The sequence below is a fragment of the Lathyrus oleraceus genome, chromosome 5 (assembly GCF_024323335.1).
Source record: "Lathyrus oleraceus cultivar Zhongwan6 chromosome 5, CAAS_Psat_ZW6_1.0, whole genome shotgun sequence".
Taxonomy (NCBI): Eukaryota; Viridiplantae; Streptophyta; class Magnoliopsida; order Fabales; family Fabaceae; genus Lathyrus; species Lathyrus oleraceus.
The window spans coordinates 13,010,271-13,031,521 of record NC_066583.1 but is presented as its reverse complement, the minus strand read 5'-3'; the positions used below and the strand labels follow the sequence as shown (position 1 = coordinate 13,031,521).

General features: G+C 37.2%; 2 long non-coding RNA genes across 3 annotated transcripts; both read left to right on the top strand.

Annotated features, from left to right (window-relative positions):
• Positions 1 to 1,632: 1,632 nt before the first annotated feature.
• Positions 1,633 to 3,092, top strand: LOC127085774 (uncharacterized). Of its 2 annotated transcripts, XR_007789262.1 has the most exons (5): positions 1,633 to 1,773; positions 1,864 to 1,996; positions 2,491 to 2,578; positions 2,676 to 2,835; positions 2,926 to 3,092. It is a non-coding gene; the product is annotated as an uncharacterized LOC127085774 (long non-coding RNA). The 2 variants fall into 2 exon arrangements; XR_007789261.1 differs by having other exon boundaries at positions 1,633 to 1,996.
• A 657-nt stretch (positions 3,093 to 3,749) lies between these two features.
• On the top strand, positions 3,750 to 4,813 carry LOC127085783 (uncharacterized). Its single transcript, XR_007789264.1, has 3 exons — positions 3,750 to 3,806; positions 4,447 to 4,551; positions 4,681 to 4,813. It is a non-coding gene; the product is annotated as an uncharacterized LOC127085783 (long non-coding RNA).
• The last annotated feature ends 16,438 nt before the right edge of the window (positions 4,814 to 21,251 follow it).

Sequence of the window (21,251 nt, the reverse complement as noted above, 5' to 3'; positions counted from 1 at the left end):
CTTGCTTGTGCCTTGTGCTTGCTTATTCCAAAGGATGTGTTCTACTTGGATCGTCTCTATGATCTCAAGAGAGGAACTCCTAGTGTGGTTGCATTCCTTAACCCTCACTTTTTTGTGACTTAACCTTTCTTCTTCATCTTTCCACCCTAAACCAAAAATTTTTGTGCAAACATTTCACTTGTTTTCAACATTAGAAACCTAAGCCTTAGGCTTTTGATTTTCAAACTTTCTTTTCATAATACTCATTTTGAATTGAATCTTTAAGTCAACTTTGACCATTTTGTATATACTTCTAATTGGTTAATATAACCCATTCAAATGTGTTTCTTTTGTGGTTCCAATGTCCACTTCTTAATCAAATTTTTCATAACCTTTAGCTATTAGGTTTGTGTTATCTTTGTGGTAGATATAATACTCACCTATGTCCTTAGTGATGGACAATGAGCCTTCCATGCTTATTATAGGGTTAACCCCTCACTAGCATGTTGAAGCTATCCTCACATGGTGGACTTGTGGTTTTTCAGGTTGAGTTTTCTCCCTTTGATAACAAAAGACCTTAAGGCTTTTGGACCAATCAACCCACTCATTTGTTTTGAAACTTTTACCTGAACTACGAGGTTTTGATCCTAATCTTTTCATAAGAGGGTACGTAGGCAATGGGTTTATCCATTCAAACATAAAATGTAAATAAACTTGTATATTCTTTTCTCATCTCTTCAATCATGTTTGCACAAAATAATTTCACAAAACAATAACCTTTTGCAACAAGTGTGAAAAGGGCTCCCTAGGAGTACCTAAGATGTTTTGGGTGCCTAACACCTTCCCATTGCATAACCAACCCCCTTACCCAGATCTTTGTTTCTTTTACTAGTTTTGTTTGTAAAACTTTTTAGGTTTTTGTTCGCTTTCTAACCATTCCTTTGGATAAATAGAAGTGCGGTGGCGACTCGACTTTGTATGCTTTACCTTGGATTTAGTCAATACACTAGTACAAAAAGAATAATATAATTTGTAAATTTACACCCGTTTTACAAAAAACGGGTGTAAAAAGCAAATGCGGTGGCAGTTTTGTAAATAAAGTCTTATTTTGAATTTTAGTACGTAACAATAGACACCCTATTTTTAAATAACGGGTGTAAATTCAAATATTATTTATTATCAACTCTATATTACACCTGATATTCAAAAAAAGGGTGTAAATTTAAAAATAAAAATAAAATATTCGTGCCTTAAACAATAACTTTTATTATTCTTATTTGTTTAATCTTAAATTTTCTTAAAAAAATAATAAATTTTAATATTAATATATAACAATAGACACCCTATATTTAAAAATAGGGTGTATAATTATAACAATATAAATGACTAAATTTATATTAAACCCGTTATATTAAAATAGAGTGTAAATTTTGGAATATTAATATAACAATAGACATCCTATATTTAAAAATAGGGTGTATAATTATAACAATATAAATGACTAAATTTATATTAAACCCGTTATATTAAAATAGGGTGTAAATTTAGGAATCCCTAAGTACAATTTATCATTACCGCCTAAAATATAACCATGACTTCTCATGTTCCAAATTTTCTTTTCATTTCACATTTTAGAAACTTTTCATCATTCGTTGTTGTTCTTACTTTTCTTCAGTAAAGGTAATCGCTTCAGTAAACTCACGCTTCAGCTTCAGTTTTCTCTCAAACTCTTGCTTCCAGAAATCCCTAAGGTAATCGCTTCCAGAAATCAATTCGTTTCCAGAAATCGCTAGGGTAATGTTCTTGATTTTGAGTTTTGTTCCCACCCTTTCCAGAAATCACTCGTACTCACCGTTTCTCATTGTTTCCCACAATCACTTCCAGAAATCACTCCCCAAAATCGCTTCTAGAAATTGCTTTTCATCGTTTCTCATTAAAGAGTTTAAGAAATGCTTCTTCTTCTCATCGCTTCAAGGGTTCGATTGACATTCTCTTCATCAAAGAAATCTATTTTTAGGTTCGAATATGCTTTTCTTCTCTCCCTCTATTTGTATTTTTGATTCGGTGTTTCAATTTGTCGAATTGGTTCATTGTTTCAATTCGTTGTATCGACGTCTTTTTATTAATTAAATCATTACTTTCATCTTGTATGGTTCAGTTTTCTTCCTGTCTTTGTTAGTTTGTTTGGATTTACGGTGTTGAATGTTATTGATTTTCTCTCTTTCAAACATATGATAGAAGTGTGTCTGTGTGTTTGGTTTTCTTCTGAAACTATCAGAATTGACGATTTCTTGAACTTGAAATAACAGTAGTTGATTTTTTTTGAAAATATTTTTCTTTTATAGTTCTGTTAGCTCAATTCCCCAAGTCTCTATGCGACTTGAAACTATATTTTTCTTTTATAGTTTGCGATTCAATACCCAGTATTGGCTGGGGATATTTTAGGTTTAGTTTAAGCTATTTTTTCCGCTACGGTATTGACAATGGAGTTCTGGTGTGTTTGTTTTGCAGTTCACAATTTTCTCTTCTCTCGTATTTGTACCTTTTATTTCATGAAATAGTGGCTCGACCAACTTTGTGGTTGTTTGGTGATCAAAAAGTAAGATTGCACTCGTGCTTGGTTATTGATTTGTTGTAGATTGAAGTTTTCTCCTTGCATATGCTCTTCATGACACCTTTGTCTTTTACTGTTGTAGGTTAGAGTGTTCTATGCTGTGAGATTTTTTGTTGGTTTTCTCTCGCTTTCCACGTAGACTGTTCTTGTGGTAGCTCTTTCGAGAAAGTATGGAAAACGACTTGCTTCTTATACACTTGCTATGCCGTGCTTAACCAACGACTATTTCTTTGCTAGCACAAGTGAGACTTTTGCTCTTTTTTGTCTCATAATTATACATACTTGCATTTGATGATGATTCTCAACCTCACATAAAGTATTTCATTGTTCAGGTTTCTTGTCAAGTTCGTTTCCCATGTATGCAATCTCTCTTGCTTCGGGTTTATTTCTTCTTGATAAACATGCTGCAGCAGTTGTTGTCTCTGCTATTGGTGTGATACATGGCTGGCCATTCTCAATCTTGGCTTTCCTTCCGGTGACACTTCATTCTTTATATATAAAATTCAAACAGACATTTATTGCTGGGGTTGTCACTGATAGAATCAATTAGGAAAAATAAAAGACAAGTACACAGAATAATGATTATGAGGAATAATTGTGATTCAGTACTAGATGTTCAAATGGGAATCTAGTAATACAAAAGTGCAGAAAAGATGAAGTAAAAATCTGAAAATAGGCACTTCGAGAGGCCTGACTCTCCTAGGGGGGATTTCTCCTAGCTGGAAATTCTGTCTTCATCTTGTTTCTTATTCCCAAGAATTTTCAAAATCAGGGAGGTTTTTCCACTTCACTAAAACCTCTAATTCCCCTTGTTCATTTCTCCTGGCCTCTATAATCTTCTCAGGAGTAGGCTCAAGATGCCATTCCTCGTTCATACATGCTGGTAGGGGCTGGGGTTCCAAAGAAGGTGTGATAGCTCTCTTTAGAAGAGAGGCATGAAAAACAGGCTGTACTCTAGTATCTTCAGGCAGCTTCAGCTTGTAGGCTACTGCCCCAATCTTCTGCAGTATCTCATAAGGTCCATAGTATCTAGGACTCAACTTCTGATTCACCCTCTTGGCAAGTTTCTTCATTTTATAGGGTTGGATCTTCAACATTATGACTGTTGTGTGATTTAACACTGAACCTTTGATTCATTCAATTGTAGATTTATACTGATTCTGCTGAAGCCAAGATTCCAGCTGTTCTTGATTATCTTGGAACTGTAATCGAGGTATGCCGCAGCTTCTTCCCTTTAAAGCAGTTGAAGATTAATACTTTCAACTGCTGCGATCTATATGAACTTAAATAGCATTAAAAACTTTGGATCTTGTTTTAGCTTTCTCACTCAACGCACATTTATGCCTTTAATTCTACAAGGATATATAAGATATTACTTTGTTGTAATGTGTATCTCATCTCCTTAATTTTGATCCCTTCAAGTTCCTATATGTAGTTAGTTTATGTTCAGTGCTCAAAATATTTGTGATGGTTAACCTTCCATGAAACAAATTTGTGAAACTTCAACACTAGTTAATTAAAGTACACATTCCCTAGTGCAATGGTATTTTTAATATCTAAATTATGTTTCCAAACCATAGATCTTGACGTGCAAATATAGTACCGAAAGAGACAATGTAGGGCATAATGCTACAATTTATTTTGTAATCTTAATTAAAAAGGTGTCCGCTTCAATTTTCTTACCTTACTTTTTTTTCTTCTGCTTGTGATTAAATCAAGCTGTTGATCACCATAACATGTGGTAATTCTATGTATGTAATGATTGTTGCAGGCAGGTTGCAAGTTTCTTATATTTTAAATATTTCATCAATAAGTGATGATAAACACTTATGAGAACTGTTCAAAATTTCCAGAAAAAAAAGGTTGGTTGTATCCGGATTGATGGAGGTACACCTTCTGGATCAAGGCAACAGTTGGTTACAGAGTTTCAGGAAAAAGATTCTATCAAGGCAGCAGTGGTATTGCAATTTGATTCCTATTTTTGTTGTAATCATTTTTCTGTTTGATCTGTTTAGTTTGGACTATCTGGTGTAAAATGTGGCTCAATTTAGAGATGATAATTTCCTGTTGATTTTGTTGTCCTGCAGCTATCTATCAAAGCTGGAGGTGTCGGGTTAACATTGACTGCTGCCAGCACCGTCCTCTTTGCAGAATTGTCTTGGACTCCTGGTGATCTAATTCAGGCCGAAGACCGTGTTCATAGAATTGGATAGGTATATTTTCAAACATGGTTGCTGTTAAGTTGAAAAGAAAGGAAAATCGTGATCTCAAATGCTGTTGTAATTTAAATAAAATCAGCATCAACAGTAAGAGAGTACAAGCACGGTATTGTTTTAGGAATTGTGGTGATATCATAAAATTTGTGATAGATTATCTCTTAAAAGAAAACATCTCTTAAATGAAAATATCTCATTGCTAAGCTTAGCTGATAGATAGTTCAGTTTCAACAACAATCTGTGATGGTCATGAGAACACCTTAAAGGTCTCAGATGATCAACCGCCATCGAGAAGCCCTGCAAAGCAGAAAACTCTTGATCATTTCGTCAGGAGATGTGACAACAGCACGAGTGGATTGGAACATCAGTCATCCCCCAAACGTCCCCGGTACTGACCCATAAGTTCTGTGAAATGGTAAGTAAATCCGTAACTGCTGTATGTCTGCAAGCATATGCTCACCTCTACTCGGAGAACATGTAGAATGCTGCAGCAATATTTATTGTTTAGAAGCTTCCCTATAATATTACTTTGGAATTTTGACATAACAACAGGTTCTCATAGTGGAATATGATCGCATGTTGACACTGATACTCGCTCAGTGGGAAAGACATATGAAGTAGTAGCTAAAATAGGCGGTCAGCACAGCTGGACTTGCAAGTAGCAACTCTAAACGATGCTGCTGGTATGACAATGGCTATGAAGTCTTAGCCAAAAGATTCAATGAGGTATTTTATATTACATATATTTAATGAAAAACATGTAAATTATTGTTTTAACATGTAGTTGTTTAATTTATTATATGTTTGAACTTGCAGATATTCACAGACACCTCATCATATGAAAAAGAGTCAATTGATCACATCCGACAACTTTGGGCTCAATTCTTTTTGCAAAAGGTTGAAGAGCAAGAGAACCAAGAAAAGAAAGATTTAATGACAAAACAGAAGCGATTAAAAAAAACTTATATATAGATATATTTTTGTTCCATGAATGATTTATTGGTACAAGTTACATGAACAAAGTGGTTGAATTTTTTTCTTACATGAATACAATTTTTGTTGATGTATGACTTGGTGCAAGATTCTAAAGATTAGAGAAATGTTTGTTTTGGTTATTTTTGTTTTTTATTGAATATCCAGGAATATATAAAAATATTTGGTTTAATGAAATTTCAAATAAAATATTTTTAAAAAAATTGAGATATTTTACACCCTTCATACACAAAATAGGGTGTAAATGTGTTAAAATTAAATGTAATTATAAGATATTTTACATTTGATATATCAAAAATAGGGTGTAAATATTTGTCATTTTACACCCGTTTGAATTATAATAGGGTGTAAATTCGTTTAACTTCAATGTATGTAGGTGACAATTTACACCCGTTTTATATTAAATAGGGTGTAAATGTCCTAAAATTCAATGTATATATCTACCAATTACACCTTTTTTTATCTAAAACAGGGTGTAATAGGTGACAATTTACACCCGTTTTATATTAAATAGGGTGTAAATGTCTTAAAATTTAATGTATATATCTACCAATTACACCCTTTTTTTAAATCTAAAATAGGGTGTAATATATTCTCTTTTTACACCCGTTTTAAAACGGGTGTAAATTCTTCATACATATCTCACCCTTTGAATTTACACCCTATCATAACGGGTGTAATATGTATAAAAAACGGGTGTAAAATCTTCTTTCTGCACTAGTGATATCTCCAATGGTAATGAATACACCGCTACACTTTCCAATTTTGGTCATTGATGATGGATTTGTGCATGGGTGCGCATAGGCCCATAAAATCATTGCAATAAGTCCACAAATGAATGTTAGATAGTCTGAATTGAGCTTAGATTGCAAGGCAAGTGTGCATTTGAATTTGAAGTTTGATCCTTGCCAAGTGATGTCAGCATGTTTATGCCATGCGCAACCTATGCATTCCTTGTCCAAAATGAATGAAATTAAGCTCTTTGGAAAGGTGAGATCAAGAGGAACAACTTTCATGTTCAATAAGTTTTCATTTGGAGCTTGGAACTTAGAGAAATTTGAGGTGGAAGTTTGGAAATTTTTGACATATCAAAATTTTTCTAAGTGTCAAGCCATATGTCTCAATATTCCACCTTGCTTAACTTTTTATATGAGCTTCGAATGAGAAAAGTGTCTTCATCAAAATTGTATATCTCTTAAAGACCTTCAAAATGGTCACTGATTTCATGTAATTTGGATTTGAAATGATAGAGTTATGCATTTTTGAAGTTTGGAAAAATCACTTGATCAATGGTATAGGTCAAAAGTGACCTATAATGTAACCTTATATCACATGCTCAAAAGAGTTGAATTAGCTGCCACTCCAAACATAAAAGTTGAAGTAGTCACATTGAATTTGATTGTGAAACTTTGAAATCTTTCATCTCATAAAAATTTAGAAAGTTATGGCCTTGAGAAGTTGACTTTCAAATTAGGGTTTAGACAAAATGACCTATAACGTTTCAACATAGAAAATGATTTTCCAAGCAAAACTAGATCTAGGTATCAACATGAAAGTTGTTTGGAATGTCATTTAGAGTAAGTTTTCTCTTGGAATCATTTTAATATGGTGAAAATTATAGGAGATATGGTCTAGGGAGACCCAGTTTTGATCAAATGAATCCATCTGGCCAACCACCATCAACCAACTTGCTAACTTCCAATTATCTTGACTTTCTTGGCTCATGGTAGATCATATATGCATAAGATGATGAAATTTGAAGTGTCCCTTGAGAAATTTGATCAATTGGTGACATAGCTTGTTGGAGAAGTTACTCAAGATACTCAGTCAAGCTAGGGTTTCCAAGGCAAATCACTTCCAAAATCTTGAAGAACACTTGATCAATATGACATGTAGATATCATTAGGACTCATATATGATGCTCATAACCATTCTTGAATCAATTCTTGGTTGTGCTCTTTGTTCATGAGGGTCTCAACCCCTAGATGTGAACTTGATGAATCAATGGAATCATGCCATTCCTACAAAAGAGTTAGATAAATGTGTAAGACCCTAATTTTGACCCTAAGATCCCTCATGGCATCATATCATTGCTCATTGCATTTTTCCTCAAGGATCATAGCATCTTGGTTCCTTTACCCTAGGGTTAGGACTTGTGTGAGTTGGTTTGAGATCACCAAGCATGCTTGAATTGTATATTATTTCTTTTCTTATTTTGTTTACTAACCAAAAGCACAAAGATATGTCACTAACTTGTTTGTTTTGAAGCTTAAGCAATCATTTATGCCCTTCCTCCTAGGAGGCTCATATGCTCAATGAAGTGGTCAGATAAAGATGAAAGCAAGCATGACAATGATTCCCAAAGCTCTCAATCATCATATATGTCTCCCAAGTATCTAAATTTGCCAACTTGATCAAGATAACCAAAGGGGCTTGAGGATTGTTTCCCAAGGAAACCCTAATTCATCTATGCATTGATTGTGCCTTGCTCATGAAACAACCTTAACCTATGATCAAATTCAATTAAGAGAAGTTCTTTCATTCATTATTTTGTGCATATATGAGCTTATGTGAGTATCCTAAATCATTCATTCATCAAGATTTGAGGGTTGGACTTGAGAAGTTGACAAGTCAAGTCATCTGACCCAAATTGAAATCCACTGAGACCTAACTTTTGATATGTTTGTCAAATGAAGATGACCCCAAGATAAAAAATGTTATTAATAACCATATGAACAACATTCATGTTCATCAAAAATCCATTTGAAACTTGGAAGGTAATCATTAATTTTAATACATTATAGGTCATTTTGACTGAAACCTTAATTTTGGGTCAACTTCCCAAGGACCTAACTCACTCATTTTTTATTATTTTGAGGTGAAACCAATTGAATTGGAGAGCTTAAGATGTATAATTCTTTATGTTGGACAAAAGTTCATAATCCTAAAATAAACACATGTGATAATACAAAACATTATAGGTCACTTTGGACCAAAGCCATTGAATCTTGAAAAAGTCCAACTTCAAGTGCCCATAACTTTCTCATCAAAAATCCAAATGATGCAAAATTTAAGTCCAAATTGATCATCTTGAAAAGATTTAAAATTTCATGTTGGAGGTTGTTCCATTTTAAGCTTGAATCATTGAAATAGAAGGGCTTGAAGTTGGTCACTTTTGGCAAATTTTTCAAAGACATGTTTTGTACATCAAACTTCATGGCCAGTTTTCACAATTTTCCAAAATCTAAATGGATTTTTGTTCAACATAGATTTTGTTCCTTATGTCAATACCTTTCCAACCATTACTCACATGCCTATGTTTGGATCTTCTAAGAGTGACTTTCGAAGAGGGGAACATTTATGATGAATTATGCATTACACTTTGTAACTTGATGCACAAGCCAATGCAGCTCAGAATGCACGTCCATTTCAATTCATTATGCTATCATCTTGCAAAACCATCAGCTTTTGGGCCTCACATGCGCCTGTACAGGCCCATGCATGGAGGACCCAAAGCTTCATGCACACGGATTCCATTCATCCTGCCTTGCATTTCAGCTATAAATAGGAACCTTGCTTCATTCAATTATCAACCTGAATGCGCCTAAAACTCTGCTGAAATCCATTCCCAACCTCACACCAAAGGAATTTTGAATTTTCATTTCTCTTTTCAAGTTTGAATTTCAACAAAATCAGTTGATCTTCAACACTTATTCCTTAGCCTTGCACTCATACCATACCTCAAGATCAAGCTGCAAGCAAGAGTTTGGTTGGATCGTGCTCATCAAAGCTGCACTTCAAAGGTTTACATCTCAACTGTTTTGATTCAAATCTCATCATATTTTGTGCTTTGCTTGTGTTTGTTTGGTTCTCTAAAGTCCTCGTGTGAGAGGCAAGTCAATGGTGGCTTTAATTTCATGAATTGATGCATTTCAGATTGAACACCTGGATTTTCCATCTCAGATTTCTCCTTCCATAAGGATCTTGAGAGAAATCCAAGGTTACAGGGGTGATGTACATCACCTTAGCTTTAATTTGGTATAAGGCACGTGTAGTTTGGTTGAGGTTGCAAAACCTGCAACTGGTGGCCGGTTTTTGTTTGCTCACCGGAGAAGACGGTGGTTTCCACCACCGTCCCCACGTGGAAGAGCTCTGGCCTTTGGATCTCACATGAGCCTTCTAATCTCAGCCTTTGCCTTGTTTGAATTTTTTTAATTTGTTTTGTTACGCGTTGGACTAATGATCACCATGCGCGCGCGCCTCAGAGCCACAGGATGGTCCATGTCAATTAATGAGTGTTGATCATGCGCTCCTGATGTTTTCTATTTTTATAATTTCTGTTTTATTTTCTTTAATTCCTTTTATTTTCAAAAATGCATAACTCTTTTATTTGGAATCACAAAAATATAAGACCAATTGCGAAAAATTTCTTTTAAAATCTAGTTTCATAATCTGATTTTTAATTATTTTTGTGATTCCATTTAATATTTTTTGTGAATTATTTTGTTTTTGATAGTTTTTAATTCATTTTAAATACTTTTTGATATCCAAAAAATTCCAAAAATATTTTCTTAACACATTTGGATCATGATAAGTCTACGAAAATATTCTCATCAATTTCTTAATTGATTTGAGATTTATTTGAGATTTTAATTCATTTGTGTTATATTTTAATGCTTTTAATTGATTCTAAAATAGTTTCTGTTTTCAAAAAATGTTGAGAAAATTTGTCAAACCTGGTTTGACCATGTTAGACTTATGATGATCCAAATGGACTTATCCAAGTTGATTTGAATTGGATTTGAAGTTTGACCTTACTTTGTTCATTTTATTTTATGTATTATTTTAATTCCAAAAAATACCAAAAATATGTTTGACATTTCTTGACTTCTAATCTTCATTCCACTTTTGTTTACCATTGATTGATGTTGATTCCATTCACATTTGATCATTGTGTTTTGGTTATGTCATTTGAATTTTCATTTTGTACATTTCATCTTCACCTCTTTTCTTCTTCTTTTTCTTTTGACCAATGAGTTAATGATTTGTGGTTAGCCTTGACATATGAGAGGCTTAACCTTCTTTGATCCAAATCAAATTCAACTTGATCAAAGATCAAGTGAATTGCTTTGTGTCCAAGATAGGTTGCTTCTTGGTCAAGCAAAAAACCTAAAAATCCATACAATGTCATTCTTCTTTTCTTTTGGCATGGCAAGTTGTAGGAGCTTGGCTTACTAGTCATGATCTCTAACTTGTGCTTATTTGCCTATAGTTTTATTGACCGGCCTCAGATAGGTGTGACTACTACATTAGTTCACTTACGATTGCTTAACATAGCGCTAAATTGCCTTATGGCACACTAACATTAACTACTAACACTAACTTTAATTCAAGCATTTAATTCTTGCAATTTACTTTAATGCAATTTAATTTCTTGCTCATTTATTCATATTGTCTTTTCCCTTTGCTCATTTGAGCTCATGTTTATGTTTATGCTATTTTCCTTTTGCTCACTTGAGCTTATTATTGTATATAAATATATTGTTGCTTTGTGTTTGTTTTTTGTGATTGTTTATGTAACCCAATGCAAAAAGGAGAAAGGACTTAGACTTAGGACCTTACCTATGCTTAATGGAGTTCAAGAGCAACTAGGCCTCATGCCTTTAGAATGCTAAATTTGTTAAAGAGCAACTAGGCCTCATGCCTTTAAAATGCTTAATCTTGAAGTTGGCTTGAAAGGACCCCTAATCTAAACTCTCTTTGTCCATTCCTCTTATTACATTGTGAACTTTTTGATTGTTTGTTCTTGTGTGATAGGGATTACAAACTTGAGATAGTTAGAAGGACCATTGTCATAAGCATCTAAGTTAAGAGAGACAAGCCAAATGGAGATCCTAGGAGCTTGATTGAATATTTGTTTGATTGATTGAGTTAATTGATAAGTCCAAAGGAAAGGAGCATCTTGAATCATCTTTATGATCTCAAGAAAGGAACTCCAAGGGTTTTTATCTCTTCCCTCATCTGTGCATGTTTAGGACTAGCCCTTCTCTTCTTCTCTCCACTCTAACCCAATCCAAACTCATTTTGTGCAAACATTGACATTGTTTTCAAATTAGGAACCTAGGCATTATGCCTTTGATTTTTCAAACTCTTTTCATTAATACTTATTTTGAATCGAGTCTTAAGTCAACTTTGACTTCATTTTGTGAATACTTCTAATTTGTAAATACAACTCACTCAAGTTTGTTTTTGTGGTTCCAATCACCACCTTTATTAAAACTTTTTTGATAAACATTAGCCATAGGTCTGAGTTATCATAGTGGTTGATGTAAACCTCACCTCCTCCTTAGTGATTGGAATGTAAGTCTTCCATACTTATTATAGGGTGGATCCCCCACTAGTATGTTGAAGCTCTCCTCACATGGTGGATTGTTGGTTTAGGTTGAGTTTTCTCCCTTTGATAACAAAAGACCTTAAGGCTTTTGACAAATCAATTCACCAACTTCTTTTGAGATTTATACCCCGAACTACGAGGTTTTGATCCTACCTTTGTGATGGTACGTAGGCAATGGGTTTATCCATTCAAACACAAAAATTGTAAATAATTTGTATATTGTTTTCTCATCTCCCCAATCATGTTTTGCACAAATATTTTCACAAATACCAACCTACCATACAACTTTGCAAAAGGGCTCCCTTAGAGTACTAAGGATGTTTTGGGTGCTTAAAACCTTCCCATTACATAACCAACCCCCTTACCCAGATCTCTGACATTTTTATTAGTTTTTGATTTGATAAAACTTCTTAGTTTTTGTTCGCTTTCTAACCTTTCCTTTGGATAAATAGAAGTGCGGTGGTGACTCGAATTATATGATTTACTTTTGATTTAGTCAATAAATCTAAAGGTAACGAATACCCCACTACAGAAAAGTGGCGACTCTGCTGGGGAACTAACTTCCTAGTGGGTTTAGCCTACTTTTTGCCTTTGTTGTATTGTGTGTTTATGTTTATTTGTGACATATTTTTTGTGCAAATTTGGGATGACTGTATTGTTTGTAATGTATGAATTGCTTGATATATATCAATTGCTTGTGTGCTTGGTGGTCTTTTGTCAGATGAGTTCTATACCCGAACTCGAGTGCACTTATGATAGGAGAATGGCATAGTCTTGTTGACTTGTGTGGAGTTATTCCTTAGCAAGTTGACTTGCAATCCCATTCACTTGGTGGAGGTCTTGTTGGGATCAATAATGTCACACGAGTAGTCGTGGTTAGGCATTACTCTTTCCAATATAGACCTTAGAAGCCAAGGACCTTAGATTACCTAGCCCATCTTAGCCTATTTTAGGACGTAGTGCGAAGATCGTTCAAGTGTAAGATTTGATACGATTGTTACACGATACTACACCCATAAGAGTCTCTCTTGAGAATATTTTTGGAATACGAGTAGTCGTCTTATCCGATAATATCCGAAAGATGAGATGATGACTATGGGGACCTTTTAGAACATGATTGTCAGGTTTAACCAATAGTACACTCCCTTTGGGTAGTTCTTAACCGAGACTCCACGCCCGTGACTTGCAACAAACCCTTGATTCGCGGTTGATCTGTTCTCGTATATCCTAAATATCAATGGAACTTAGGTGTTGATAAGGTGTAAACCATAATCCACCAAAATGGATGATTGATATTGAGGATGACTTGATCCATCACGTGACATTTGTATGGTGTGACTTGCTTGAACCTTGAGTGTGATTGTTGCATCCATGCATTCATGCATCCATTTGCATCCATATCATCAAACAATGAGAAAATTTTCAAGGAATTTAAGAGGTCTATTTGCAAATTTTCAGACATGGATAAGCAAAGAAGGAATACCAAGAAGTACAGTTTCAGACAACCCGACTTGAAAGAGTTAAGGAATTTGACATCTTATGTATTAGATCCCTTGGAGTTCAAAGCTCGCCATGGGAAGCTTCTGTCTATTCTTTCTACTCAGGTGGATGAAGGTCTGATGAGTGTGTTTGTGCAGTTCTACGATCCTCTGTACCGTTGCTTCACTTTTCTGGATTTCCAGCTTTTGCCTACGCTTGAGGAGTATGCCTATCTTGTGGGTATACCTATTTAGATCAGTTGCCGTTCAGTGACTTGGAGAGAGTTCCTTCTTCCCAGGAGATTGTTGATTTGTTTCATATAGATGTATCTGATATTGGTGCTCATATGACTACCAAAGATGGAATTCAAGGTCTCCCATTTGATTTTCTCATCGCCCAAGCTACTCTGTTTGGGAAGGCCATGAGTGAGGACGCCTTTGAAGCCATATTTGTACTTCTCATCTATGGGCTAGTGTTATTCCCTAACATCGACAATTTTGTGGATGTGAACGCTATTAGGATTTTCTCTACTCTTAATCCCGTTCCTACTCTGTTGGGTGACACTTATTTCTCTTTGAATATGAGGAATGCAAAGGGTGGTGGTACCATTGTGTGTTGTTTGCCTCTGTTGTACAAGTGGTTTATTTCACACTTGCCTCAGACGCTCGCCTTCAAGGAGAACAAAGGATGTCTATGGTGGTCCACGAGACTTATGTCTCTCACTAATGATGATATCTTTTTGTATAACCACGTGTATGATGGTGTCCAAATTATTGACTCTTGTGGTGAATTCTCCAATGTGCCTCTTCTTGGTACATGTGGTGGAATTAACTACAACCCTATTTTGGCTCGCCGTCAGCTTGGGTTCCCCTTAAAGGATAAACCTAATAACATTTTGTTAGAAGGTGTGTTCTTTCAAGAGGGTAAATATCCCCAGAACTTGAAGGGCAGGATAGTTCACGCTTGGCGCAAGATTCATAGGAAGGGAAGGAAAGAGCTTGGTCCGAAAAATTGTATTGCTTTGGAACCCTACACCTCTTGGGTGAGGAAGAGAGCTTCTGAGTACCGCATGCCCTATGACTATCCGAGACCTACACCTATGGTTGTGGTTGGGCCTTCAACCCTCCCTAACCAAGGAGTAGAGGAGTTGAGAGATGAAGATCGTCCGCGTGCTTGGGTTTGTGAGCGAGAGGAACTACTTCAGCAACTCAGAGATAAGGATGCTTTGATAGAATTTTTGGAGCATCTAGTTATTGATGAGCCAAATGATGTGGTTACTTCTCTTCTTCCTCAGTCATCCAGGTTTTGGAAGAGGAAGTATGATCGACTCGCCAAGGAGAATGCAGATATGGAGGCAGCCTATGAGAGAGAGGTGAAGAGGCTTCGTGTAGCTTATCTTTCGGTCTCGAGAGATTTGGACGATTGTTTCTAGGGTTCCATTGTATGTTCATTTTCCTTCTCTCTTGTATTGTATTTGGTTACCAAAACTGTACTACTTCTTTGGTGTAATTTTTTTTCCAAATATCATTGATATGAATATTCCATTATATGATCAATATTTCCAAAATATTTGCAAATAAATCCCTCTAAAGTTCCTCTGATAAAAAAAACAAATCATGTGCACAAACATTACATGCATCATATGCATAAGTAGGTTTTGTTTAGAGCTTCTTGATCAGTGGTCTAACTCTTTGTTCTTCATTTATTTTGAAGACAAGTTGATGTACCAGTATAACACCAGAGTGAATCTACCAAAGCTGATGGATCATCTTGAATAAGAGAACCGTGAATTGAAGGAGGAAGGAGCTAGGCTGACTACCATGATGGAGTCATTCCTGGCTGCTCAGAGCCAGTCTTCTCCAACACCTGCAACTCCTCCCGCGAGGACAGTCATCTCAGAGGTAGCTTCCTCTACTGTGCCTGTCGCCACTACTCACTTCGCGCCATCTATGCCAATCGGAAAATGGACGCCATGAACGACCAATTCCTTGAGGTGCACAAGGAACTGAAGACTCTAAGAGGGAAAGACCTCTTCGGTAAATCTGCTGCTGAGTTGAGCCTAGTGCCCAACGTCAAGATCCCTATCAAGTTCAAAGTGCTTGACTTTAAAAAGTATAAGGGAAACACTTTCCCTCTCAGCCATCTTGTGATGTACACACACAAGATGTCAGCACAGACAGAGAATGATCAACTCCTCATCCCCTATTTCTAGGAGTGTCTGTCCGATGCCGCACTCAGATGGTATATGGGTTTGGATAGTGCGAACATCCGCTCCTTCAACGACCTTGGCGAAGCTTTCGTAAAGCAGTATAAGTACAATGTTGATATGGCTCCCGATAGGGATCAGCTGAGGGCTATGTCCCAGAAGGAGAAGGAAACGTTCAAGGAGTACGCCCAGAGGTGGCATGAGTTGGCCGCACAGATTGTGCCCCCACTCGAAGAAAAGGAAATGACCAAGATCTTTCTGAAGACCTTGAGTTTATTTTATTACGAGAGGATGATTGCTAATGCTCCCTCGGACTTCATCAAAATGGTGAACATGGGGATGAGGCTAGAGGAAGGAGTCCGGGAAGGACGTCTCTCTAGCGATGAAGGCTCTTCTGCAAAGCGGTATGGGGGCTTTGCAAAGAAGAAAAAGGGAGAGGCACATGCTATATCTTCCCATGTCAAACGAAGACCCTCTGTGAAGAGGAAGACTGTTCGCCCTGCCAATAACCAGCACCAGGTGGCTCATATAGCACCTGCCTTCAGATATAACACAGTTCCCTACAGATATAACACAGTTGCGTTAGAAGATGGGAAGGAGGTGCCTTTGCCCTCCACTTCTGTTGCGAGTATATTTGATGTCAGTGGTGTGACCCGCAGTGGTCGCGTTTTCTCGGCGTCGCCGAAATCCCAAGATGACATGAGAAGAGCTACTGTTAATAATTCTGCCAGTCCTGTGGGGGCTTCTTCTTCTCCGAATCTGGCACTTGCTGTAAAGGGTGTTAATCCTACCGTTGTTGTTAAAGCTCTTGTCCCTGTTAGCCAGCATGGCATTCTGAAAGAGGACTGTGATGAGATGCTAAGGCTCATCAAGAGAAGCGAGTATAATGTTATTGATCAGCTGCTTCAAACGCCATCAAAGATATCTGTACTACCTTTGCTGATGAATTCTGAGCCACACTGTGAAGCGTTGCAGAGGGTGTTGGACGTGGCATACGTTGATCATGATGTCACAATTGAACAATTTGATAGCATTGTTGCAAACATAACTGCTTGTAACAATTTGAGCTTTTGCGATGCTGATCTTCCATAGGAGGGAAAAGACCACAATTTGGCTCTACACATTTCCATGAACTACAAGGATGATGCCTTGTCTAATGTGTTGGTAGACACAGGATCGTCGCTAAATGTGTTACCAAAATCCACTCTGGCTAAACTTTCATATCAGGGGCCTCCCATAAGGCAGAGTGGAGTGGTAGTCAAGGCTTTTGATGGATCGAGGAAAACTGTGATTGGCGAAGTTGAACTCCCAATCAAGATTGGACCTAGTGATTTCCAGATCACTTTTCAGGTCATGGATATACACCCATCATATAGCTGCTTGCTTGGTAGACCATGGATTCACGAGGTAGGCGTCGTGACATCCACCCTACACCAGAAGTTAAAATTCGTCAAGAATAAGAAGTTAGTGGTGATAGGGGGAGAGAAGGCTCTCTTGGTTAGCCATTTATCTTCCTTTTCCTATATAGATGCTGAGGATGAGGTTAGGACTCCGTTCCAAGCCTTATCTATTATTGAGCCTTCAAGGAAAGGACCTTCTTCATTTGCATCCTACAATGATACGAAGTTGGCCATTGAGCATGGCACAACTACTGTTTTAGGACAAATGATTAAGCTGGAAGACAATAAATCTCGGGCTGGCATAGGGTATTCTTCAGGCACTTTCAATGAGTGCAGTTTATTCTAGAGTGGAGGTTTCATCTATGCTGTTGAAGACCAAGAGGCTGCTGCTATAATGGAAGATGATGCAGAGGAATATTCTGGCAATTTTGTCATCCTTGGAGGAATCTACAATAATTGGGTCGCTGTTGATGTTCCAACAGTTGTCCATAAGTCCACGCAATGTGTTCACTTTTGTTTAAAAAACCTTCTCCCATGCCAAAAGAAGAAGTGATGACATTGTTGGCACATATTAATACAATGATATTCATTCAAAAATTACATGTTAAATGTTTGTTTTTCCAATTTATTTTTCCTTTTTGCTTTTTGCATGAAATTGGTGATCACCAAAAAACCCTAAAAAGAGAATAAAATCAGTCTTTTCATTTGCATAATGATTTGCCTTGTTTGAATTCTGAAATCTCTTTTATATCCAAAATCACTATGTAGGTTGATCAAACCCATTGAACATAATGATCCAACACCATCTCCCAACTTTGAGTTCCCTGTATTTGAGGCAGAAGAAGATGATGTTGAAGAGATTCCTGATGAGATTACCCGTCTACTTGAGCACGAAGAGAAGATCATTCAGCCGCATCTTAAGAATCTGGAAACAATCAACTTGGGGTCTAAGGATTATGTTCGTGAGGTGAAGATTGGGGAACTCCTGGAAGAGTCTGTGAAGAAGGGGTTGATTGAGTTGCTACGCGAATATGTCGACGTCTTTGCCTGGTCATATGAAGACATGCCTGGTCTAGATACTGATATCGTGCAACATTTCCTGCCTTTGAAGCCTGAGTGTGTTCCTGTGAAGCAGAAGCTCAGAAGAACTCATCCTGATATGGCAGTGAAGATTAAAGAAGAAGTTCAGAAGCAAATTGATACGGGGTTTCTGGTGACTTCTACATATCCTCAATGGGTGGCCAATATTGTGCTTGTGCCTAAGAAAGATGGAAAAGTCCAAATGTGCATGGACTATCGAGACTTGAATAAAGCTAGTCCAAAGGATTATTTTCCTCTACCACATATTGATATGTTGGTAGATAATACAACTAAATTCAAAGTCTTCTCATTTATGGAAGGATTTTCCGGCTATAACTAGATTAAAATGGCACCCGAGAATATGGAGAAGACAACATTCATCACACCTTGGGGAACATTCTGTTATCAAGTGATGCCTTTTGGTTTGAAGAATGTCGGAGCCACGTATCAACGAGCTATGACTACCTTGTTTCATGATATGATGCACAAGGAGATCGAGGTATATGTTGATGATATGATTGCAAAGTCGAAAATGAAAGTTGAACATGTAGAGCACTTGTTGAAGCTTTTTCAACGTTTGAGGAAATACAAACTTCACCTGAATCCGAACAAGTGTACATTTGGAGTCCGTTCCGGCAAGTTATTGGGCTTTATTGTCAGTGAAAGAGGTATTGAAGTTGATCCTGCCAAGGTCAAAGCAATACGGGATATGCCTGCGCCCAAAACTGAGAAGCAAGTCCGAGGTTTTCTTGGCCGCTTGAATTATATTTCCAGATTTATATCCCACATGACTGCCACATGTGCACCTATATTCAAGCTCCTCTAGAAATATCAGCGTCATGATTGGACCGAGGATTGCCAGAAGGCCTTTGACAGTATCAAAGAGTATCTGTCCGAGCCTCCGATCCTGCCTCCGCCTGTTGAAGGGAGACCATTGATTATGCACTTGACAGTTCTTGAGGACTCTATGGGTTGTGTATTGGGTCAGCAAGACGAATCAGGAAAGAAAGAATATGCTATCTACCACTTGAGTAAGAAGTTCATTGATTGTGAGTCTCGATACTCAATGCTTGAGAAAACATGATGTGCTTTGGCTTGGACCGCTAAGCGTTTACGCCAGTATATGTTGAATCATACGACTTGGTTGATATCCAAAATGGATCCAATTAAGTATATCTTTGAGAAGCCTGCTTTAACTAGGAGGATTTCCCGTTGGAAGATGTTGTTATCTGAGTATGATATTGAGTACCGAGCTCAGAAAGCTATTAAAGGTAGTATCTTGGCTGACCATTTAGCACATCAACCAATTGAGGATTATTAGTCTGTTCAGTACGACTTCCCTGATGAGGAGATTCTGTATTTGAAGATGAAAGATTGAGATAAGCCTACGCTCGATAAAGAGCCAGAGCCTGGTTCCCGATGGGGTATGGTGTTTGATGGCGCTGTTAATCAATATGGAAATGGTATTGGGGCAGTGATTGTTACTCCTCAGGGAACCCATTTTCCTTTTACAGCAAGGCTAACTTTCAAATGCACGAATAATATGGCGGAATATGAGGCATGTATTATGGGATTGGAAAAGTGTATTGATCTTAGGATCAAACATCTTGATGTTTATGGTGATTCGTCCCTTGTTGTTAATCATATTAAGGGTGAATGGGAGACGAATCAGCCTGGCCTCATCCCATATAGAGATTATGCGAGGAGGATTTCAACGTTCTTTACTGAGGTTGACTTCCATCATATCCCTCAAGATGAGAATCAGGTGGTAGATGCTCTTGCTACACTTGCTTCGATGATTATGGTGAAATATTGGAATGAAGTTCCCAATATCACTATGATGCGCTTGGATAGACCAGCTCGCGTATTTGCAGTTGAAGAAGTGAAAGACGATAAGCCATGGTATTATGATATCAAGTATTTTCTCTAGAGTCATATTTGCCCGCCAGGGGCATCTGTTAAAGATAAGAAGACTTTGAGAAGATTATCTGGCAGTTTCTACCTCAATGGTGATGTGCTTTATAAGAGGAATTTTGACATGGTTCTGCTCAAATGCGTGGATAGACACAAAGCAGACCTGTTGATGACTGAAGTCCATGAGGGTTCATTTGGTACTCATTCCAATGGACATGCTATGGCTAAGAAGATGTTGAGAGCAGACTACTATTGGCTGACAATGGAGTCTGACTGCTGCAAATATGTGAAGAAATGTCACAAGTGTCAGATTTATGCGGATAAGATCCATATTCCCCCGACACTTCTGAATGTTATTTCTTCATCATGGCCTTTCTCTATGTGGGGAATTGACATGATTGGCATGATAGAGCCAAAGGCGTCAAACGGTCACCGTTTTATTCTCGTAGCAATTGATTACTTCACCAAGTGGGTTGAAGCGACACCATATACGAACGTGACCAGGCAGGTGGTTGTGAAGTTTATCAAGAATCAACTTATATGCCGTTATGGTGTGCCAGACAAGATCATTATTGATAATGGATCTAACTTGAACAACAAGATGATGAAAGAGCTGTGTAGTGAGTTCAAGATTGCACATCATAATTCTTCTCCATATAGACCCAAGATGAATGGGGTTGTTGAAGCTACTAACAAGAACATCAAGAAGATTATCCAGAAGATGGTTGTTACGTACAAAGATTGGCATGAGATGCTACCATTTTCTTTGCATGGTTATCGTACATCTGTCTGCACTTCAACAGGGGCAACCCCTTTCTCCCTTGTATATGGCATGGAGGTTGTGCTCCCCGTGGAGATTGAGATCCCATCAATGAGAGTCTTGATGGAAGCCAAGTTGACTGAGGTTGAATGGGTTCAGAGTCGTTATGACCAGCTGAATTTGATTGAAGAGAAGAGATTAACTGCCATGTGCCAT